This window comes from Macrotis lagotis, chromosome 1 (assembly GCF_037893015.1).
Source record: "Macrotis lagotis isolate mMagLag1 chromosome 1, bilby.v1.9.chrom.fasta, whole genome shotgun sequence".
NCBI lineage: Eukaryota > Metazoa > Chordata > Mammalia > Peramelemorphia > Peramelidae > Macrotis > Macrotis lagotis.
The window spans coordinates 527,743,754-527,768,198 of NC_133658.1; the positions used below are offsets into that span (position 1 = coordinate 527,743,754).

The 24,445-nt window shown below is 36.6% G+C and overlaps 1 protein-coding gene, 1 long non-coding RNA gene and 1 pseudogene across 2 annotated transcripts in view; 1 reads left to right on the top strand and 2 right to left on the bottom strand.

The window, feature by feature from the left end:
* Positions 1–24,445, top strand: part of LOC141505173 (uncharacterized) — a 205,220-nt gene that overhangs the window by 111,409 nt on the left and 69,366 nt on the right. The gene's annotated exons all lie outside the window — the stretch shown is intronic.
* LOC141520938 (uncharacterized) overlaps positions 10,815–24,445 on the bottom strand; it is a 36,903-nt gene continuing 23,272 nt past the window's right edge. Inside the window, exons 3-4 of the long non-coding RNA XR_012477802.1 lie at positions 16,203–16,299; positions 10,815–11,691 (exon numbers count right to left, since the gene is read on the bottom strand). This is a non-coding gene — a long non-coding RNA (uncharacterized LOC141520938). The remainder of the gene's footprint in view (positions 11,692–16,202; positions 16,300–24,445) is intronic.
* LOC141520930 (transcription initiation factor TFIID subunit 10 pseudogene) lies at positions 18,588–19,722 on the bottom strand (annotated as a pseudogene).

Sequence of the window (24,445 nt, forward strand, 5' to 3'; positions counted from 1 at the left end):
CCCTCTTTTTCTCTCAATGGAGGACATTGTTACCCCTGTCTCTTCCTCTTCCTTTCCATAAGGAAAAGTAGGGGTATCACTTTCAGAACCAAAGGGAAGTTACAGATACAAACAGCCTGACTAAACAATGTACACATAGGAAGTGATGGTGGAGATGTACTGGTCCAGTGTATTTCCTCTCTTCTCTTCTCCTCTGGAGACATCCAGTGTCCTTTCTGCATATTCTGAATCTGTTCCAGAAAGTCCTTTCCAACTCAGGTGACTTGATTAGACCTTGTCTTCTGGTAAAGAAACTATATAACATTTTACTCAGCTCAAAACACTTGTTTTCATCAAAAGACAATGAGAGTTTGGAACTTATTACAATTTACATTTTTGCCTTACTATGTCCTATGTCCTATTGACATACCATACTTCACTTCAGCACAATATCCCCAGTGTTTTACTATATGAGCAAATTTCCAATGAGAATTATCACATTAACTCAACCTTGTAGTATTTAGATTTAACCTTTTGTTCTCATCACAATAATGACTCAAACACTCTTAACCAAAGTGAGTTTTTTCCAAAATATTTGCAGTTTTTCCTTTTCCTGATGTATTTATCTGACTCACATTCCTTTCCCTAAATCAGACCTTGAAACTGATTTCCGATTCTTCTTACCTAAACATCTCCCTAACATAAAAACTAATGATACTTAATTCCTATCTTAACATGTAGCTGATAGCAGCTATCAGAGCCACACTTCTAACCTATCTGGCTATTAAATCACCTAAAACTTTTATCAGATTTACTTACTATTTTACTGTAAATATCCAGGAAATCAAAGGAATATTCCTTTATGATTATAACTTTTGAACGTCACTGTCCAGGCAGAGGTCATGTGGGTAGTCAAGTGTCTTAGACCAGATTTATTACTCAGGTGAGACATTATCCATGTCACTTTGGGGAAATAAAGTCAAAAGAGTACAGCCTCAGGCTATACTGAGAAAGCTGTCCCTTTGACTGCACATCCCTGTCACTTGACATCTTCAGCCCATTGGCTTGCTTGGGCCCAAGAACAACATATTGACCGAGTAGCATTTCCTTTTTGTTGACCATCCTGGGCTCTGACATTGAAAATTGATTAAAAGTTCTATTATCTAAAATCGTTGTTTTTCCAAAGTGGAGCTTCCAGTGAGTCTAATTCACCAAATTCCAATTATGAACCCCTTACCTAAAGTTTTAAGTGTCCTTTCTGGGTCTATGCTAAAACCACGTATTCTAACTATAACTGACTCTACAGACCTCAATTCCTACCTGTTACTAGAGGCAACCCTTTGTCTGAAATCATATCCACTCAATCTATATAAGGATGTTGTATCAGATTCCCCTTGGCTAGAAAAACCCTGCTTCTTGCCTGCTATATTTTACTTTAAATAAACATCTTTTGGGGCCAGGAGATTGTAGATTTGCACATAAAAATTAAGCTAAATATTATCACACAAAAATCTCAAATTATCTTGTGTTTATCCTTCTCATATTACATAGATGCCTTTACTTCAAAGCAAACCAGTTTCAGAATATATATATATATATATATATATATATATATATATATATAATATCCACAATATTCCCAATTCAAATATATAGCTAGAAACATCTCTATATAAATTTGTTTAGCTATTAGCCATCTTTAACATACAAATTATTGTTTGTTTTTGCAAGGCAATTGGGGTTAAGTGACTTTCCCAGGGTCACACCTAGTTACATCTAGTATCTAAGTTAAGCTTTGAATTCAGGTCCTCCTGACTCCACTGCCATCTTAGGTGACCCTAAATTTCCAACATATGTTACAAATTCCAATCAGGCTTCCACATGGCTCCCTTGCCCCCTCCCAAGTCTAGAGGTAACCTTACCCATTTAAGAGTTTGGGGAAATTCCAGGAGAGGGAAGCCAAGCTCCCTTCTTTGAGGCACCCTATTATCCCCTGGCCTCTCCTTCGGGATAGATCTCCCACCTGGAGCACTTCTCAGCCAGTCCAGGGCAGTTTTGGTCAGCAATGCCACCCTAGAGATCTGCCCCTTGATGCAGTTTTACTCCTATTTTAATCACTCTTAGCTCCAAACCTGAGTCCATCTTCCCAGGAATCTCTGAGATATTTTCCAAGCCAAGAACAGCAAGAAAGTAGACTTGAAATCAAGTCATTTGCATGTATAGTTTTCTTACATTCTTCCTGGAAAAGGTCTAAAGGACTTATTTCTGTAATTAGAAATTCGACCTAGAAGACAACTCAGTATTCACTGCAAACGAATTAAGAACCATATTATTTTCTCATATAAATTCTATCTGAAATGTAAATTTAGTGATAGTTTAGCAAACTGAGAAAAAAAGAAAAATGTAGAATTTCCTTAAATACATAATATATCAAAAGTGCACAAGCAAAAATAGACAAGCTAAAATTACAGAAATCAGAGAAACTACTTAGCATCATCTCCATTCTGTCATCTGTGATTTTTAACTGCAATATCAGTATGTGGATTCATTTTGAGTCTGAATAATCATGGAAAGAACCTTCATGTAGTGCCCTCATCTGCCTAAGTTACTATGCTGTGTACTGTACCAAGAAGGAGGGTACAAGATTATCTCTGCTCAAAAGTCTGTTAGGAGAGTTAACATGCTCATAGATGGGTCAAGAGGCCAGTTATAATCAAAATAACCCCAGCTCTGGTAATCCTTGAGCTGAAAGCTTCCAAAGAACTCTTGATTTAAAACACAACTGCATCACTTGTGGTCTCATTCGTGGCTTCACTATGCAGTAAGCCCTGTTTCTGAACTTCTTGACCTGGGTCACAACCTGCTGGGTTAATTCCTACCCATAACAAAGTTACACCATTTTTTCATCCTGTGTGCTAATTTTGTGGTTTTCTTCCATAAGAACTGTTGGATGTTTTCAATGAACTGGCTCCATCAGTCTTCTTGCTGATACTCCCCACCTGAGTGTTAATATGTTTTCTTTTCTCTCCTGAGCTGAATGAGAGTCCCCTACTGGGTTGGGGATTGCAACACATGCTGAAAGAATAAATAAGGGATCCATAAGACAAAAGCTACAGAGATACAGTAATCAAGAAAATAAAAATGATTGAAAAGGACAATGAAAGGACCCCTTCCTCTAGAAAATGTCTTTTAATTATAAAGATATCATTTTCAGTTTTACAATTTTTCCTCTAATCTTACTTCCCTCCCCCACCCCCATAGAAGGCCATTTGCCAGTCTTTCCATTGTTTCCATGCTATACATCCATCTAAATTGAGTGTGATGAGAGAGAAATCATATTTTTAAGAAAAAAGTATAAGATAGCAAGATCAGACAATAAGATATCAGGTATTTTTTCTAAATTAAAGATACTTGGAATTTGTTCAAACTCTGGAGTTCTTTCTCTGGATACAGATGGTATTCTCTATTGCAGACAGCCCCAAATTGTCCCTGATTGTTACAGTGATGGAATGAGCAAGTCCATCAAGTTTGATCATCCAATTCTTCACCACCACAAACAAGGCTGCTATGAATATTTTTATACAAGTGATGTTTTTACCTTTTCTTCATCATCTCTAGGCTATAAGTCCAATAATGGTATTGCAGGATCAAAGGGTATGTATATTTTTGTTGCCCTTTGGGCATAATTCCAAATTTGTCTCCAGAAATGTTGGATGAGTTCACAGCTCCTCCAGTAATGTATTAGTGTCCCAAATTTCCCACAACTCTTCCAACAATGATCATTGTCCTTTCTGATCATATTGGCCAGTCTGAGAGGTGTGAAGTGGCACCTCAGAGAAGCTTTAATTTGCATAGAAAATGTCTTTTCTTCTGGACTTGGAGAAAGCCAGGAAATCTTTAGTCAAAGATGAAGAATCAGAACATTCCAGTCATGGATACATGTAGTCAGGGAAAATGCCTAGGAGATAGAGCATCTTGTTTGAGGAGCCCAATATCAATAGATTAAATATAATTTATTTACAGAATGAGGTTAAGAAAGATATAAATCATGTTGAAAAGCATGTTCGTGGGGTGTGGTTGGGTGGAACGGTGGATACAGCACCAATCCTGGGGTCAGGAGGACCTGAGTTCAAATCCAGCTTCTTCAGACACTTAATACTTACCTGCTGTGTGACCTAGGTCAAATCACTTCACCCTATTATCTTGAAGAAAAAAGATAAAAGAAGTATGTTGGTAAGAGGAGGCATAAGATTTTCAATTACTTTGAATGTCATTCAGGAGAGTATAAGTGATACTCAAGTTTTAGATAACCTGTGGCTTTAATTAAATCAACAGGGTAGACTTGATGGGATGTGACCTTTAGGAGGATCATGTTGATACTGAGTGAAGAATACACTGAAATGGTGAGAGATTTATTGCAGATAGAAAAATGAACAAGCTATTGAAATATTACAGACCTGAAGTGATGAAGGCTGCATTATTTCTGTAGAAATGAAAGAGGAGAAAAAGAGAGTTCATATAGAAAGGATGTTACAAAAGTAATATCACGGGACAACTAGGTGGTACAGTGAATAGAGCATTAGCTGGAATCAGGATAACCTGAGTTCAAACCTGGTCTCAGACACATAATAATTACCTAGCTATGTGACCTTGGGCAAGTCACTTAAGCCCACAGCTTTGCAAAAACTGAAAAAAACAATGTAATATCAAAAGACTTTGGAAAGGAACTGGATGAGGGTGGCAGCAGATAAGAAGTAAGCCTTGGTAAGTATACAGCACAAGCAAAGTAAGGAACAGCGACTGCAAGCCTGGTTAGGTGGAAAGTTCATTATTTCAATTTTAGTAATACGAATATAAGACATCTATGGGATAAACAGTAAATTAGAAAAGCAGCACCACTGTGAATTCCAATGTGGTTTCTGGGAGAAAACTTGACCACAATTCCATCTTCCAAAGCTAACACTCAAAATACTTCTAAAATCTTACAGGATATATTTCTTTTTGTTGTCTCATCAAACATGACACTCTTTAACATTTCTGTAAACTTCTGCTGCTATAGAGATGAAGAAAAACAGATGCATTAGGATGTAAGTAACATAGAACATTAGTTTTGGGGAACATTTCTCAGTGGACAACTTGTTTGGGTAGATGGCCCCTCTGAATTGCCTAGCTTAGAATATTTAAAATGTGTTGCTAAATAATTTGTTTTTCCGCTAAGAATTTGGGTGCTGTCCCACTGGGTGCATATACATTCAATGTTGAAATGACTTTATTGTCTATGGTACCTTTTAGGAGGATGAAGTTTCCTTCCTTATATCTTTTAAAGCTATCTATTTTTGCTGCTGCTTTGTCTGAGATAAGGATTGCCACCCCTGCTTTTTTTCCTTCAGCTGAAGCAAAATATATTTTGCTCCAACCTTTTGCCTTTACTCTATATGTATCTCTCTGCTTCAAATGAGTTTCTTGTAAGCAGCATATTGTAGGATTCTGGTTTTTAATCCACTCTGATATTCACTTATGTTTTAAGGGAGAGTTCATCCCATTCACATTCAAGGTTATGATTACTAATTCTTTATTGCCCTCTGTGCTATCTTCCCTCCATTTATATTTTCCCCCTTTCCCCCCCCTTTTATCCATATTCCTCAGTATTTTGTTTTTGAATACCACCCCCTTCAGTGTGTTTGCCCTCCTATATCACACCCTCCCCTTTCTTTCCCCTTTTGCTTTTTCCCTTTTCCCTTCCCTTCCTTTTGTTATTTCCCCTTATTTCCCCCACTCCCCTTCTCTTTCTCCGTCCCCCCTCCCCTTTTCGCCTTTTAATACTTGAAAGGTTAGATGTTTTATAAGTTAACTGAGTATGTGTAGGTTGACTTTAAGCCAAGTCTGATGAGAAAAAGATTGAGGTGTTCCTCCTCTGCTCCCTTCTTCCCCTCTTTTACCATAGGGTTTTTGTTCTTCTTAGTGTAATGAGATTTGTCCCATTCAATCCCCTCCCTCCTCCCGTTCTCTTTCCTGTCCCCCTTTTTAGGGAGGTAGTGTATTTTTTTAGATCATTCTATCTAGGTCATAGAAAATTCTGAGCGTCTGTGCCTTCTAGTTCAGTATACAGTATAATCTATTGAATATTCCTGAGAGTTATTAGAGTCTTTCTCCCAAGTGGGGTTAAAGCCAGTTACATCCCATTAGATGGCAGACTCATGGATAGGTCATGGATGTCCATCATTTCTGGCTAGGTGTATTCTCTCTGTTACAGTTACATTTCGCAGGATTTATGAGAGTCTCTTCCCACCCCCATGCTGGAATATAGCCAGTTTCAATTTACTGTATTGCATTTTTTTCCTTTTACCGCCCCCCCCTTTTTTTTACCTTTTCATGTGTCTCTTGAACCTCCTGTTTGAAATCCAAATTTTCTGTTTAGTTATGGTCGTTTCACCAGAAATTTTTGGATTTCTTCCATTTCCTTAAATGTCCATCTTTTTCCCTGGAAGAGAAGGGTTAGCAATACCACACCCTGAAGAGATGAGGAAAAAGGATACAAACATTACTTGTACAAAAATATTTATAGCAGCCCTGTTTTTAGTGGCAAAGAATTGGAAATCCAGTAAATGTCCTTCAATTGGGGAATGGCTTAGCAAATTGTGGTATATGTATGTCATGGAACACTATTGTTCTATTAGAAACCAGGAGGGATGGGATTTCAGGGAAACCTGGAGGGATTTGCACGAACTTGATGCTGAGTGAGATGAGCAGAGCCAGAAAAACACTGTACACCCTAACAGCAACATGGGAGTGATGTTCAACCTTGAAGGACTTGCTCATTCCATCAGTGCAACAATTGGAAACCATTTTGGGCTGTCTGCAAAGAAGAGTACCATCTGTATCCAGATAAGGAGCTGTGGAGTTTGAACAAAGTACAAGGACTATTCCCTTTAATTTGGGAAAAAAACCAGATATCTTATTGTCTGATCTGGTTACCTCTGGGAATTCTGTTCTCTTTAAGGATACAATCTCTCTCTCATCACATCCAATTTGGATCAAGGTACAACATGGAATCAAAGTAAAGACTGACTGATGGAGTGCTATCTGTGGGGTGGGGGTGGGGGGAGGGAAGCAAGATTGTGAGAAAATTGTAAAACTCAAATAATATCCTTAATAAAAAAAAAGAAAAAATCAAATAATTAATTAATTAATAATTTGTTTTTTAATTTTATTTTTTAAGGTCGTGGGGTTAAGCAAACTGCCAAAGTTAATACAGCTGGGAAATTATTTTCTGAGGCTGGATTTGAATTCAGGTCTTCCTGACTCCAGGGCTGGTGTTCTATCCATTACACTACCAAGCTGCCCCTTTGCTACTTAATTTTATTGTACATGATTTTTTTACACTTGAAAATATGAATAAAATCTGTAAACAAATTTATTATTACATGAACACTTAACCCCATTCCCTTAAATAAAAATAATTGAAGAAAAAATATTCTATATATTGGTAATTAAGAGAAATATAAACTAAAACTATTAAAAAATATTAAGATGCTAAGATGACCGAAAAGGCAAATGATGTGCTGGAGATGAAATGGGAAAATAGATGCGTTCTTAGTCTAGAGCTGAACTAATTCAAGTATGCTAGTGAAATTTTTCTAACTATGATCAAAAGGGCTATAAAATTGTGTATACTTTTTGATCTTGCAATATCTCTGATTGATTTATACTACAAGGAGAGCAAAGAAGAATGACCCATAGGCATAAATAATATTTATAAGGAGCTATCTCTTTTTTTGCTGGCAAAGAATTGGAAACTAAGTCCATCAACTGGGAAAAGGTCAAACAAATTATGATATATGAATATTACAGTATAAAACTATCATACCATTAGAAATGATGCAATATATATTTATTAAATTAACTGATACAGAGTGAAGTGCACAAAACCAAGGGAATAATTTACATGATAACAGCAACATCCATAAAAATTGTGAAAGACTTGGGGTAACCCTGACCAGTATAATGATCAACAAGAACTGAAATAATGTTTTCAAGATGAAAAATGCTATTCAATTCTAGAGAGGAAACTGATAAATTCTGAATGTAGATTGAAGGATTTTTTTTGTTCTTTTCATATGAATATGTTTATCATATCTCTAGCTTTCTCAATTGTTGAAGAGAGGAAGAGAATTTGAAACATAAAATTGAAATAAAAATAGAGCAAGAAGACAGGACTTTGCATAAAATCATTTTGCGAGTCAAATACAGAAGGATAAACTAAGTGTCCCCCCCAACCCACTTCCATTTAACCAGTTATATGGGTATTTAAAAGATAATTTATTTCAAATATCAGAGAAGAACAAATATGCTAACTACTTGGTCTATAAATCAAAAAGATGAAAAAAAGGAAAAGGATAAGGAGATATATATATATATATATATATATATATATATATATAATCTATAGCAACGCTTGTGTTAACAGAGAATTGCTACTGATATTACTAACCCTACTAGAGGACCACAACAACCAAGAAATTGATTGAATGCATTGCTCAATTATGTTTATTATTAGTGAGGTGTGGTATGCTTTGTAAGGTATCCTTCTCACTTGCCTTTACCAGCATTGTTCTATCCCATGGGAAAGATAGACAGAACTGGACTATTGAAGATGTTCTAGGTGCTCTGGGAGTCTCTTGGCTTTAAATTAGTTTCACTTCTTTCTGTATCAGCAAGGCAAGAAACACAGTGCTTATATCAAAATTTTTGAGGAAAAATGTGAAACAATACAGAAAAAAATACTGTGGTCTTTGGAGACTTTTCTGTATTGTGGATAATGTTCTCAAGTGAAGAGTGATCTGAACTTTTAAGGACACAGAGGGAAATTTGAGTGGGGAAAAATAATTGAAAAAATAATTTTAGGGGCAATTTCAATTTCTACTAGGTCCCTTATAAGTATAATTTGCCAAATCAGTAAGTAACATTCTGTTAGACAATCAGACCAGAAAACAAACTATAGAAAATAAGAGCAATTAATAGAACCCCTACTTTTTTTAAAGATTTTGCAAGGCAATGGGGTTAAGTGGCTTGTCCAAGGCCACAAAGCTAGGTAATTATTAAGTGTCTGAGGTTGGATTTGAAACCAGCTACTCCTGACTCCAAGGCCGGTGCTCTATCCACTCTGCCACCTAGCAGCCCCTAGAACCCCTTCTTTCCCCAAAACAACATGATTTTCAGGAAAATATCCTGTTGCACTGAATTATGAGTTTTTGGAAAAAGAAAAAATTCAATTTTGAAAAGAGAGAAAGGAAAGAGATTTGGCCAATCAGAACACAGAGACATGACAGTGGTCTTGACAATGCAGAGTCAGCTAAGAGCTTTCCTCTGCCTGTATTTTAAAACAAATATATATAAATCACAACAGAGTCAGAGCACTTCAAATCAGAGTGGTCCCTGAACTCGGGGTAAAATTCCACTTTTACTCTTGCACAAGAACAAACACAGAGAACATTCCATCATCATAATATATTTTTTCCATACAAAGGTATTAATATTTAACACTTCTAGATTTTAACTGGTATAACTTATGAGAAGGCAAACAGTCATTCAAAAATCCCTCAGCCTAATTGGAATATCTCCTGTCCCCCTTCTTCAAACAGAATAAACCAAATAACTTCTTTTGAAGATGACAAGTCTTTTGTGGGTATGCAGGTGAAATCTTCTGTTCTCAAAATCCTCACTTGACCCATAATTTTCTGTAATAACTAAAATTAACAGAATCTATATTGATAAACTCCTGAAGCTAAGCTATGATATCATTCTGGTAAAAGATTATTTAGTTTCTCCTTATTTCTTTTATTTATTTTTGGCATTACTTAGTATCCAAATTATATAATTTAGAATAAACCTGACTTTCTTGTCTTTATGGAATTTAATTACACAAAAATTTCTGAAATTAAAAATAGCATTTCTTTTTATGATTTCAATATAAAACATATTTGGTAATATACAGTCTCTTTCCTGATTCTTTTAACTTCAAATACATTTCCTTTTTAACACTTATCCAAATCTTGTTCATGAAATAATTCTCTCTCTCTCTCTCTCTCTCTCTCTCTCTCTCTCTCTCTCTCTCTCTCTCTCTCTCTCTCTCTCACTAGTTTTCAAAAAAATCTCTTCAAGGTCGAGAGATAATTGCAAAAATTGAAAACAGACAAGCCACAGAGAGAGAGAGAGAGAGAGAGAGAGAGAGAGAGAGAGAGAGAGAGAGTGAGAGAGAGAGAGAGAGCAGGAGTGGGGGAAGCTTTCTGGCAGAATCACAATGAAGAAGTGGGGAAGAGAAAAGGTCAACAGCATTTTATCATATATTCATCTATCTGTTCAGACACTATTCTCCAATCATGTAGATTCCAAGTATCTTCTAAGCTCAATTCTCCTTTCCTTGGGAACCATGGAGAACATTCATAAACAGCCTGTAAAAACTTGTCTATTTATCATGATTATTATTGTTGGTATTAATTTCTAAGCCCTTTATTTATGTCCTGCCATGGTTTCTTTATTTCTTTAAATAGTTCTTCCCTTTTACACCCCCAGTACTAGTTTGGAAAAAAAAATGAAAGCCTTGCCATATTTGGCTTTCTTCCAAGCCTCGCCCTTACCCTTAATTTTTCCTGGAAGTTTTGATGACTCTTCCACAAGGGCTTTCTTCTCTTGAAAGACTTTCTCAGTCTCCAGACCAGCTTCAAGTCCCTGACCTGCCCCACCTTGGGGTGTGAAATAATAGCCCTCTATCCCCCCCCAAAAAAAAAAAAACAGGGGGATTAGTTTGGCTCAAGAGAGAAATGAAATACATAGACACAGGTGGGGGTGCTAGCAGGACAACTAGCAGAGCTGTTTATTTACAGCATCAGACAGTTCTTTATAGCAGAAAACCACAAAATTAGCATGAGGATAAAACAAGTATGTAGTCCAAGATAAAACAGGATGTAACCCAGGTAAAGAAGTTTGGGTACAGAGCTTTCACCAAGTGAGGCCACAGATGATGCAGTTGTGTTATCACAGCAGAGTCCCATGGGAAGCCTTCATCCCCGAGGGTCACCAAAACTTGTGCTTTCTTGACCTTTAGCTCAAACTCACCCAAGATGCTTATCTCAACATTTGATCTAAGTCAAGAATCAGAAGACTTACTGAATAGGAATCCTCTGCTGATAATTGTTCTATTGATATTTTTTCTTTTTCTGCCATAACAAGTTTGCATTCCATATTAACATCTGATGAGATAATAGACTTTTTCAAATTTGTTTGACAGGTCTTTAGTCTGAAAGTTATTCAAAATGACTCTGCTATTTTTATATTATGTCATCCTTGCCAACTTTCATCTGAGTCAAGAATAAGACAGACTTAATGATTAGAAATCTTCTGCTGATAATTGTTCTGATATTTTTTCTTCTACTGTTTCAGGTTTGTATTCCACATTCACTTCAGATGAGTTTATAGATTTTTTGAAATTTGTTCTGCAGGTCCTTAGTCTGAAAATTATTCAAAATGACTGCTATTTTCATATTATGCCATCCTCATCAACTTTAAGTCAAGAATCAGACAGAATTACTGCATAGAAATCCTCTGCTGATAAAGGTTCTGATATTTTTTCTTCTACTGCATCAGGTTAGCATTCCATATTCACTTCAGATGAATTCGTATATATTTTTTAATTTTATTCTTCAGTTGCTTAGTCTGAAAATTGTTCAAAATGATTCTGTTATTTGCATATTATTCCATCCTCTCCAACTTTCAAAACTCAGGTTCCTAAATAACAGATTTGTACCTACAATGGGATCTCTGTTCTCTACTTCAATCTCAAGATCTAGGCACTCAACAAATAATACTACAGAAATTCCACAACTAGTTGTTTTGAGGAGTATAAGAATCAGGATATGATTTAGGGATACAAATGATATTAGGGGTAGGGATAGAGATGGGATGGAATGGGCATAAGGAGGGGGGATAGGGATAGATATAGATTAGAATGAATATAGAGACAGGGTAGAAATATGGAGAGGAAAAGGGGATAATGGTTAAATAAGGATAGAGATTTTGGTCTAAAGAGAAAGGAACTAGAATGGGAAGGGCATAGGGAAGGGGACAGGGATTAGAATGACTATAGAGATAGGGATAGGAATAAGGATAGGGAAATGGGTAATGTCATGGATAGGGACTGAGAAACTAGAGGAAAGGAGATCCCATTTAATTGTCAAGGGCTGTCCAAAGCATTGAGATGCTAAGTGACTTGGTGAGTGTCAGACATCCAGGATGTGTCAGGAAGAGGACAAAGAAGTCTCTATTTTTGCCTCCAGAAGGATTGTTAATTCAGTGTTCTATAAGATATGTTCACAAACAAAAGAGTTGTGTGGCTCTACACCATAAGAAATGACAGGGACAAGACCTCTTATATCTGAAAGAATAAATGAGGCTTGACAAAGAAGTATCCTGACCTTAGATATATAGACGCTTTATATGTGTGTATGCATACATATGTATATAGAGATAATGCATAACATACAAATATAATAAATACACATACATATTCATATCCACATACATATACACAAAATAACACATATGCCTATGTATTTATGTGGACACATATGTTTATTTGTATGTGTATGGAAAGAGAAACATGGCACATTTATTATGTACTTTTATAAGGTCTGGTCCTCTTCTAAGCTCTGATGACACAAAACCAGAAAACAAAGTGGTGCCTAATCTCAAGGAATTTACATTATAGGAGAACAAATGTATAAAAGAGAAGTGGGAACTGAGGGATTCTATAAACATCTGGAAAAAGATAACATTCTGTGCAGCTACAGCAGACCAAAGAATGATAAAAAGTTAAATGAAGCTTGGCCAGAGCTTCTTATGATATGGCAAGTCTCGTCAGGTACTCACCATTATCAATTAAACCACAGAATCATGATCTCAAGATAAGATGAGGAAAAATTAAGATTTGAACAGATGGAGAAGATAAGACAGATAGATAAGGCAGAAATTCTAAGCAGAAGAAGTTACATAAGCAATGGTACTGTTGAATTGTGTATGGTGAATCTACACGTCTGCCTGGCTGGACTGCACGATTTGTATTGTGGTACACTAGGAACTATGTATGGAAATTTCTTTGGTTTCAGAATATGGAAGTCACTGGATCTGGAATTGGTTCACAAGGATCATCAAGGGTGTTTTGTTGATATGTGAGCAGGAAACTGGATTTAATTCTATGAAAATGATATGATCATGGAAGAACTACTTTCAAATTCATCTTTGAAAGATAATTTGAGAGTTACCATTAAGTCTGGACATGAGGTCTACATTTTCTAAAATGTAATCATGTTCATGTTTTTTTAAAAGATTTATCTAGAAAGAATAGGCCCCATAAGGATTACCTTAATCCATCATAAAAATTCTAAAGTAGATGATTAAGAAATTACTGCCAAGATCAAAATATAGGTTCAATAATGGCAAATCATTTCCAAGAAAGCAGTACATCATTCTAAGACTCAATTAAATAGTTTTTGATGTTTCCTCATCAGTTTCAATGATGCCATCTTCTTCCTGGTTCCTGAAATTTATAATTTATGATGAATGTCTCTTATATTTATTCTTCTACTTGTTTCTCCAGGGTCAGTGTATTCTTCTCCTACACTTATTGGAATAGTTCCCCACCCCTACTATTTTCAGAAGTATGATCCAAACTGAGTTTTTATTTCTTGATGTAATTTCTTTTTGATTTTTTGCAAGACAAAGGGGTTAATTTACTTGCCCAAGGTCACAGCTAATTTTTCTTACGTGTCTGAGGCCAAACTTATACTGAGATCTTCCTGAGTCCAGGGTTAGTGCTCTCTATCCATTGTGCTACCTAGCTGCCCTTTCTTCATGTTTCTGAACTCTGCCAGTACCTTCCTTCTAAACCTCTGGTAAATTTATGTTTCAGTGTTCCAATATATGTTCCAATAAAACTAAAATAATTTATCAAAATCAGGAAGCAGAAAGGTCTGTGGGCTAAGTTCAATAGAAATAAGTTCTAATAGCAATTTTTGCCTAGGATTATATGATCGTGACAAATTATTTAAGATTCATTTTTTTCTCTTTTGCAAAAGTGGAATGATCCATAATTAACCAAACTTTAATAACACATTCTAAAATGTTTATAGGAAAAACACATACACAAATTTTTATAGGGAGAAATTTAATTGCTATTAATAAATAAATAGAACATTCCTCCAAGTAAGTAATTCAAATGAAACCTGTTGGAAGAAGAATGTTGTGTTGCTGTTAGTATATTGATAGGTTGCTTGAAGTTACCTAACTCTGCATACCCTTTGCCCAGCAATATTGCAACAAATCCTATATAAATTCTACCAAAGAAAGAGTTAAAAGACAAATTGAAGTATTATATTATCAAAATCATGGAGTATCATTTTTATTTTAAGAAATGATTAAAATGAGAAAAAGTTTCATCATACATAGTAAGACCTGTATACTGATGCAGAGTGAAATGAGTTCAGTAGGACAATGAAGAATTTTATAATTACAAATAACTCTGAAAGAGTCCTGATCAAATCAGTGACTGACTATATGATTCTAGAAATGATGTTGGTGCCATGCTACACACTTATAGACAGAGAAGTGAATACATTTTCTTTGTAAAAAGAGATAATATTTTGGGCATGGACAATGTGAATGTAGGACTTTCTTTTGATTATGCAATTTTATTATACAAATTATGATTCCCTCAATTCTCCCAATTTCTGGGTTGGGGGGGCAAAGAAGATAAAACAGACTATTTTAATTGAAAACAAGTTTTCATTGAATTCATTTAATTGAAAATGTTTCATCCCATACTCTGAACTAGGATTATGTTCTTATAATTGTTTTGCATCACCATTACCCTCAATCCATTGAACCTATGGCATAATCTATTATAGCATATAACTTGTTCGCTGTGCCTCTGCCCATACCTTGTCTTCTACCTTAAAAATCTGTATTTTATCTATGGATATAAGTTAATACTTTTTCTTGGAAAAATAGGTTTAAAAGACTTGCCTAGGGGCAGCTAGGTTGCTCAGTGGATAGAGCACCAGCCCTGGAGTCAGGAGTACCTGAGTTCAAATCCAGCCTCAGACACTTAATAATTGCCTAGCTGTGTGACCTTAGGCAAGCCTGGTAACCCCATTGCCTTGTAAAAAAAAACTTGCCTATAATAAGAAACTCTCCAGGATGAATTCTACCCCATGATTTGATTTTTTTAAGAGTCAGAAGACCAATTTGGGTAGGAAATAAACAAGGGAAAATGCAGCAGTAGAAAATCAGTATTAAATCATTGAGGGGCTCTGAATTTTAGAGAAAAAAGCATGCATTAAGTAGTTGTCCCAAATGCAAAACACTATGCTAAGCACTGGAAGTACAAAGAGAAAAAAACCTAGAAATTTCATAGTCTTGAGAAATTCTTACTCTATACTTTAATTGGAGTAGATAATATATAAAGATCACCTAAAACATAAGTTTTGAATGATCCTGAAGTCTTAAGGTTTCAAATGGTTGGAATGGATCATCAAAGATCCAGAGGTATTAATTAAGATGACAATATCAAGTAATTTCAGGGTATAGAATAAAAAAAAAATGATTAAAACCTAGACTCTCAAAAATTTAGAAGGTACATTTACAGAGCAGATGTTAAAGCCAGGTGAACCTTTGTCTCCTTAATTGGATTAAAGTTGCTGAATCCCATTTTATTTAAGACCAAGAATTAGTTAATAGCTTGAGAACAAGGGAGAAACAAAGAAGACCAATACTCTCTGCTCATAATGGTTCTTTGGATCAAGCAGACAAGTCACTTGAAGATTTCGGGTGGTTCGTGAATGAGACAGTCAATGAGGGGAGAGGTAGTGATTCCCATATGGTTTCCATAGTGAGTTTTAGGAAAAGTGAGGAATAGGATTATGCATAGAGGAGTGAGATAGCTCAAGGAAGTCAGTAAGTGTTGTAAGAAAGATTGCCCTATTCAGGAGAATGTATGAATGAAACAGAAAGCATTTATCTTATATAGATTAATATGGGCACCATTTTTATTCATAACTTTATTAATTATCTCCAATGCCTGATTCTCACCATTTTCATTACTGTGAATACAACCAATTTTCAGTAAATTCTACTTGAGTTGAAAAAAGCATATAGAAATTGTATCAGCTCACCTTTGCATAGATAGCTTTGAAGTCTTCTCTATATTGCTCCTCTTCCTGTTCCATTATTTTTTTCAAAATCAGTCCTTTATTTTTTAATTCCTGTTCTCTATAGAAGGAAAAAGGGAGAGTATGATGTAACTGACATTAAAACTGACTTGGAATTCAAGAGACTTGAACTCCAGCTTTGATTCGAATTGTAAAACCCCATTCTAGTTTCAACTAATTAGCGGTATCAACCTTAAGCAAGTTACTTAGCTTTTCTGACCTATCATTTATTTATTGTTTTGATTAAATAAAAGCCTTAGAATGAATGAACCCTGAATATCTCCCATCTCTAGCATTACAGATATGAAAATGATAAATATATGAAAAAGGCAGTTTTTCAAGGGAAGAATTCTATTTTAGAACAGTGCCAAATCACTACTAATTAGAGAAATCTAAATTTAAACAATTGAGCTTCTGCCTTATATCAATCAAATTTACAAGAATAATTCCAAATGACAATGACAATTATTGGAGAAATATGTGAAAACAAGAGCATTAATGAATCACTGATGGAATTGTGAATTGGTCTAGGCATTCAGGAAAGTTTGGTGCTAAGTCACAAAGACTATTAAATTGTCTATTCTCTGACAAGTGGTGCCATTTCTAGGCCTATATACCAAAGAAATTTTTAAAAAAGGATAGAACTCATAAGGAAAGTTATAGCAGACATTTTTTTGCTAAGCAAAAACACAGGTAACGAAAAGGATGCTCCTTATTGGGAAATGGCTGAACAAATTATATATATTAAAAATGAAATATTATCGCATGGTAAGAAAACATTACAAGGATGATGCTAGAGAAGCCTGGAAAAGACTTGCTTGAATTTATACAAACTATAATAAATAAAATTGGTGAAAAATTAATCAATTTCATTAAATTATCGCAATAATATAAAGAAAAAGAAATATGAAACATTTAAGAACTAATTATAAAATGATCAAACATAATGCCAGAGGATAAATAAGGAATCATGTTATTCCTTCTCTTGAAAAGGGAAGTATTGGACTCAAGATGCAGAATGAGCCATAAATTTTTGGATAGAGCCAATATATGGTTTTGTGCTTTGCTGGACTATTCATTCTCATTAACATTTTTAAAAATTTTCTTTTCTTCCTTTTGAAGGAGGGGGACAAAAGGAAGGAGAGGGGAGGAGAATTGAGAGAAATGGGTTGTTAAACATAATGTCACCAAAAAAAGAAAAAAAAACTAGTCATTGAAGAATTTATACAAAAGATAGAAGAAGAACATAAAGAGTGAATCATATCTGAGGACAGACTTGAAAGTTACATTTTGAGAGTATTTCGTGTCAAAAAAAGAGAAACACAAGTTCCTTAGTGTAAAGATTTTCATTTTCATGGACAAGAAGCTTTTTTATTCTATGTTATGTTCACTTTATGTAACTTGTTATGTTCAGAAAAAAATCAAAAAATTAAATTATTCTAATTTAGGGTAAAGCTAGATGATTACTTTTAAGTGGATAGCTAAACAATTTAATATTTTTGCATGAAATAGCTTGCCTTCTCATTTAGTAGGGATAAGCCTGGATGAAGGGAAAGAATTTGAACCTGAAAACAACAATGAAAAAAGTCTAGTACCACCATACTTCATTTTCTTTCCCCAGAGAGGCTAAAACTCAAAATTAATAAAATCTTTAAAAGTAAAAAAAAAGAGTTAGCAATGCTGACTGCTGCTGAACTGTACAAATCTTTGCTACTTTTTTGGGGGGAGCACAAGGAAGAGCAGAGATTTTAATGAGGAATATCCCAAACTGAGGTGGGGAAGTTGGTGCCTAGGGTGGGGGGGAGAAGGGGGCCATAAAGGGACAGAGCAGCATGTGAATCTTTTGCAGGATTTTTTCACACCCTAATGTGCTGCCTGTGTTGGGAGCTTTCCAGGCAACCCCTGCCCCCAGACCCACTCTCATCACCCACTGGATGCCTTATGGCTCCCTCTACAACGTACTTCATGAAGGAACCAGTGAGTGATTATAAGACGGATTACAGCTGGGGACACCAGAGGGTAGGGGCGGGAGTAGGAGCCTGAAGATAGTTGACTTAGGGTAACACCTTCCCTGTTTTATGAACTTTCCTTCTCCCAGATTTTGTTGTTGACCAGACTCAAGCAGTCAAGTTTGCTCTGGATATGGCCCCGGGGATGGCCTTTCTGCATACACTGGAGCCCCTTATACCCCAGCACGCCTCAACAGCTGAAGTGTCATGGTGAGGCTTAAGGCTGCAGTGTACCTGGGATGTCTAATCCAACTGTCTCTTGAGCAGATTCCCACTATAACCAGTCTTGTCTTTCCCTCTAGATCGATGAGGACATGACTGCCCATATCAGCATGGCTGATGTGAAATTCTCCTTCCAGTGTCCAGGGTGCATGTATGCCCCTGCCTGGGTGGCTCCTGAGGGTAGCGGGGGATGAAGACAGAAGCAGATTTATTTGGGAGGTGGGAGATAGGGGAAGAATCACTTTCTTATCCCAATCCTCTCCTGATCCAGCCCTGCAGAAGAAGCCAGAGGAGATTAATCGTCGTTCTGCAGACATGTGAAGCTTTGCAGTACTGTTGTGGGAACTAGTGACAAGGGAGGTGCCATATGCTGACCTCTCCAACATGGAAATTGGCATGAAGGTCTGGAGGTTGCAGGGGCATGTTGAGGGGAAGGGGAGGGGAGAAGCAGGTTTATGGGATAGAGAGATCCTTAACCTGGGATTCTTGCTGCCTGTAGGTTGCCCTGGAAGGCCTTCGGCCTACCATTCCTCCAGGTATCTCCCCACATGTGTGTAAACTCATGAAGATCTGTATGAATGAGGACCCAGTCAAGAGGACCAAGTTTGATATGATTGTGCCCATCCCAGGCCAGCCAGGGAAGAGGTGAGTTTAGGTGAAATAATGCGGCTTCTTGACATTAATGCCATACTCGCTGAGTGCAGGGGTCAGATCTTCCATGGTCAGGGTATACTTTGCTCTTGCTCCTGGAGCTGCCTGAGGCGGTGCCCTTCATCTTGCAGTGCTGCAGGGCATCATTGGCAATGTCAGAGATGAACTTCTGGGCTGCCAGGGAGATGAGCCGGACAATTCTGGGATCAGGCTTCAAACCCAGCTCGGTTTAGATAGTAGCCAGTAACAGCATCTGGAATTGTGGGCGTGTAGTCTTCCAGCTGCATGAGGAAGTCCACCAGGGGCGTGCTGGACACGACCGGCTTGACCTCTCCGTTGGCAGCGCGGGGAGTACGTACACCTCATTGGACATGGCACCTTCGGGGGGCGCCGTGCCCCCCGCCGCGGACACTGGCACAGAGGCCCGACGGTCCGACATGTCCCCCGGCCTGGCCCAGGGCCCGCGCCTCCCGCGGGGCTGGCCTTGCTCTCGGCTAGGGCGGGAGCCGCCGCCTGGGCCGGGGTCGGGACTGGGGCCGGGGGGGGGGGCGTGTGGGGGTCGGGGCCGGGCCCGCCTCGGGGTCCGCGCCGCTACTGCTCATGGCGCTGGGCGGGAGGCGGGGAGAGGGGACGGGACCCGAGGCCCAGGGCCGGGAGGACGGCCTCTTTGCTACTTTCTAATAGAAAGACTGACTAATATTTATTTACTTTAAATTTTGTTCATGGTATATCATATGATTTCAAGAATTTCTGATAGTTTCATGGATAATTAATATAACCAAAGTTAGCAGTTGGGAAGTAAGATTTGGTGGTAACTATTGTCAAACTCTATTAGTAAACATCAAAATCATTAGTATTGGTTAATAAAAAGGAAAAGTTTATTCATGAAACAGTATAGAACATACTAATGTAAGGACTCTATTCAATAAAAATTGTCAGACTTCCTTCTAGAAGATTGGACACTCCAATTCTCATGACTTCTCATACTCTTCCAAATAGAAATTATGTGCCAGACATATTGCAATTTCAGCTATCCCTATGGTCTAAATAAGGCACAAAGGTAAAACTCAATGAACTAATTCATAATAGCAAAGTCCAGTACTTCCTAAACTTTAAAGGGCACTAACTTCATACTCCCTTTTCACCCTTTAACCAAGCTCCCATTAGCAAGACTCCTCCATAAAACAACCCACAGGCTCATAAAAGGCCTCTAGCTCACCTTGTTCTCCCCCGTCCCACTAGTTTCTAGAGTCAAATTCAGGTTGTGATAGTCAGGTGCAATCGTTCAGGGCTAAAGGAGAATTCTGGAGGAAAGTAAAGAACCAGAGAAAACCACTAGGCTGTCTGTACTTGTTCCTGAGCTCAACTCTGCCTTATGCCCAGCCACTCCTGCCACCTGCCCCCATTATGACCAGTACTTTGGAGATCCAACTCCAAACAACAAGATTTGCTCAGGCTTTGATTGAAGCATCGAAATGCTCTGTGTTTTCAGGCCAAAGAACTCAAGAACAGAGAGAGGAAGGTACACACATACATGTGCAGATTGACTGTTGGGCATTCCACTGAACTTAAAGGAACGAGTCCAGCATCCAGAGGAGTCCAGTTCTATCTCCCTAGAAAGCACATGGGGAAGAGACCTAGATCAGTGAACTGTAAATCACTCAATTTAGGAGGAAGTAGAATACCTTTGAAATCCAGCTCCCAGGGAAACCACTGCCAGGGAAAAGGGAGTCAGATGGTAAGCAATAGGGGTAAATAAGAAAAAAAAAGACTGAAATTATTCAAGATCTCAGAAGAAAGAAAACTCAGATTTTATACATTTATGAATAAATATAGTGAGACAAAGGAAAATGATTCAATACCTGACAAGAAAAAGGATCACCCTTTGAATTCTGGAGAAAACATGGAACCCAAACATGCTATACCTCCTTGGTTTGAAAGAGAAATAGGAATCTTTGACTTACACAGCAGAAAACATTGGTAGAATGGGAAAATTTAAATTCTTGGTGGAAAAGTCTTACTAAAGCAAGAAAAGATAGGATAACTGTGAATGCAAATACATGCAGATACAGAATAATCTGGAAGAAGAGAATTAAAAAACAAAAAAGCATTAAACCAAAACTTTCTATACAGGCAAAACATATTGATCTCCAAGAAAGGATTTGTAAAAACTGCTAATTGATGATAGGGCTTCCAGCGGAAGGACAAGACAGTAAAAATAACTAGAACAATTGAAAAGCAATCTGGTAGGAATTAGGTATAGACAAATATCTCACACTATATAACAAGATAAACTAAAACATAAAAGATCGCATCATAAAAAAATTATAAAAGAAAAATTATCTTTTAGATCTATAGATTGAGGAAGAGTTCATGACCAAATAAGGAATAGGCAATCACAGAAGATAAATTAGAAAAGAGATATTAAAAGGATTGTTAAAAATTCAAATGCAGTTAAAATGAGATGGAAAATGAGATAGTGGGCAAAAAAATATATGTTCATAGTTTCTCTGATCGGTCACATTTCCTAAATAAACCTGAGGAACAGATTTAAATTTTCTTGGTCCCATTTAAAGTGAGTGAAACTATATTTGATACTGGTCAGTGTTTTCTTTTACCAATAAAACTGCCAAAAACCTGATTTACTTATCATTCTAGCTTTAGTTCCTTAGTTAGGTCTTTCTGCTAAGGCCAGTCTCTCCTTATCTTCACTGATAGTGCTTGTTTGGGTTGGGTAATTGTTTCTGCTTAGTTTCTTCCAGAGCACCCTGGATTTCTGGATTTTCTTCATCTCCAGGGTTAGACTCTAATATGCTGTTTACTCCATGACAGTATAGCCAATATTTCTAAGCTCCATCATTAATGAAAATAAAACTCTACAAACCACTCTTCTATAATAAAATAATCAAATGCCAAAAAATTCTGAAGTTGATTATATTATATCTATAGTGGTCTTCTACAAATATGGTCTACAGAGTTCAGCAATCCATCTGGCTCCCCATCTCTCTGAATAAAGAGTACTGAGGGTAGCAATACATTCAATTGGGCAGTATGTTCTATGTTCATCTGGTTTATTGATGCACTTGACAAGAAGCTTGAAAACTGACTTTCAATTATAAGAATGTTAATCAAATATTTGGAAGAATATTTAAGGTAGAAAGTCATGGACATTGTGCTAGGGAACAAGAAAAGAAAAGTGACAAAGTGTAATAGCCATCCCCAAAGTAGTTATAGGTGCCTCATCATCAATGTAGCATTGAAAGCTGTGAGAATCCACTGATATGAACATTACACACACCAATAAGAACATGGGGTGATGATCAAGCACAATGAATTTGTTCATTTCAGCAATAAACAAAGACAATTTTAAGGGACTTGTGATGAACAACACCATCCATGTCAAAGAAGTAACTGTGAAGTTTAAATGAAGACTAAGGTTTATCTTCAATTTTTAAATGTTGTCTTATGAGAACCCACTCATACTACAAGTCTTTTGAAGTCCAAAATTGACAGCAGTAGCTCTAAACAATATCAACAAACTAGAGTAATAGTGTTGCTGATTCAAATGAACAACTAAAACTTTAACTGTTAACCATCTGAGTAATATGCATTCAGCAACAAGGCAGGGTGCAGAAGGAGTCAAGAACACATTCAGAAGAAAAACGGCTTAAATGTTGATTAGAATAAACTATCCATGTACCTGAAACAAAAGTAGAAATGAGATAAGTACAGTGAAGAAATTAGAACTTAAAAACAGAATTATCAGAAAGGAAGAGCAATAGGATGAAGTGATCTGTAAAAATCAAAACATTCATATTAAAGAGACTGTACATCAAAGAAGAGAAGTGACATAATAATAATAATAATAATAATAATAATAACAACAACAACAAACAAAAGATTGTTGCTATGTAAGTCTTTGCAGCTCTGGTGTTGTCAACATAACCAAGAGTACCACCTTTGCCTGGAAATGCCTCTAATCTTTCAAACCAAACCAGCACTTTTACTACTAGGAGTTCAATGCTACCAATAATTCCAGTGAACTGTTTCATCCAGAATTGTTTTTGTAATAATTAGGGCCAAACTTATGAATTAGTTCCTTTGGGTGTCTATGAAAGTATTGAGAAAATTGCTTTTCTTAAAAAATAGTATTAGGTAGTGTAGAAAGAGAATGCAAAAGTGTTACATTATGAATGTAAAGTGTTTCATTCTGAAATCAATACTGGTTACTGGTTATAATCAGGGAACAACTTTTGCAAATGAAATAATATTGTTAATGTCCAATGTGGAAGTATGTTTTAGATGATTGTACATGTATAACCTATATCAGATTACTAACTCTCATGGGGACGGTCAGGGAAAGGTGGGAAGTAGAAAAACGTGGAACTCAAAAGTTTTCAAAAAGATGAATGTTGAAAACAATCTTTGAATGTTATTGAAAAAATAAAATATAATAACAAAATGTGACTATAAATTCAACTTCTCTTCTAGTCCCATTAAAAACTCAGAAACTATCTCCTGAGATTGCTTTTTCTGAGGCTTGGATTCATTCAACTAATTCCAGATTGTTTCCCAGGTTGTTGCCCTTATCAGAGTAATGCAGCTGGCAGAGACTGAAAATTTAAATTCATTTTTCAGAACTAAGGAAGGCGACATAGAGGGAAAAACCCACAAACTTATTAATGGGGCTGCAAAGGCTCATTCTCTTAAACTAAATTCAGGAAAATAATGTAGCAAATATGTACCCAATGAAAGTAGAAACAAGGAGAGACAGAAAGATTCAACTATGACTTGAGCAATACATTGATCAGGATTGACCTTAGTAGACCTTCCTAGCAATGTGAAGTCACTATAGTAATTCAAATTAGGAAAAAGAGGATTGGAAGAATCAAGAGGAATCGATTGATTATTGAGAAATAATAGATCTCTTCAAGAACAATCATGAAGAACAGACCCATCCAAAAGTATTTAAGAGAAGCGCTGCTTGGGACAGTGGCAAGATGATGGATTTGGAGTAAAAAGCAAACTACATCTGAATCAGAGTTCTGACAATTACCATCTGGGTAACAATCTCACTTTTGTACATGCATATTTCCAAGTTACATTCCCTCAGCAGGGAATAGTCAGGTCAGCATTTTACATACATATTTTGTTAAACATATTTACAAATTAGTAATTTTTGTCTAGATCATTCCTAGATAGGTTTGTATGGGTATAGCTATCTCTTTGACCAAGCCTGAGTGATCAGAATCCTTTCCTCCAGATCCTCAGTAGAGTAAGTTCAACTCATTATAATATTCATTCTCTCATTACTTATTAGCCAGT